Source organism: Laccaria bicolor, genomic scaffold, assembly GCF_000143565.1.
Source record: "Laccaria bicolor S238N-H82 LACBIscaffold_81 genomic scaffold, whole genome shotgun sequence".
Lineage (NCBI taxonomy): Eukaryota > Fungi > Basidiomycota > Agaricomycetes > Agaricales > Hydnangiaceae > Laccaria > Laccaria bicolor.
This window is the reverse complement of record NW_001889952.1, coordinates 97,761-98,589: the sequence shown is the minus strand read 5'-3', so window position 1 is coordinate 98,589 and position 829 is coordinate 97,761.

Here is an 829-nt window from a genome sequence, read left to right as displayed (position 1 = left end):
GTGAAGCCGAGTTGAATGAAAGTTTTGTTTAACTTTTCATTCCACACACGTCCGGATTGTCGTAGTCCATAGAGTGTTCTCTGTAATAATAGTACTGAGTCTGTGCTGTCCTCGTATCCAGGGATTTGCTTCATGTATATTTGTTCTTTGAGTTCACCATTTAGGTAAGCTCCCACGACGTCAACAACGTGGGCAACTAATCTGTATGATGCAGCGATAGCTAATAATAGCTGCAAGGTATCGAGGCGCATCACTGGCGCAAAAGTCTCAAAGAAATTGATTCCAGGGATTTGTGAAAAACCTTTGGCAACTAATCTTGCTTTGTGCCGCACGATTTTTCCTTCTGCGTCGCGCTTTAGGCGGAATACCCATTTACAGTTGATGGCAACTCTATCTTTAGGAATTTTTGTTTTGATGTATGTCCCTAGATTTTCTAATTGAAGAACTTCCGCATCCATTGCCTTTTTCCATTCAGGCCAATCTGGACGGGATCTTGCTTCTTCAACATCTTTCGGGTCATCATCAACCTCTGGCACTTTTTCTGCAAGCATAGCATAATCATATGTTATTTCCATGTCTTGCAAGAAATTGCTTTCTTCTTGTGAGAGAACTGGTACCTGATGCCGCCATTCCCGAGGACCTCTTGCTGCAGGATTATTTAAAAACCTATAATGGAATGGTGACTTCTCGGCAACACGTGTAGATTTTTCCCGAGTTGGAATTGGAATCTTTGACGTTTTTGGCATGTCCGCGATCACGGTATTATTAGTACTGATGTTCTCGTCAGGGTTATCGTCTGATGGGAGATTGTCCGATTGACTATTCTCCC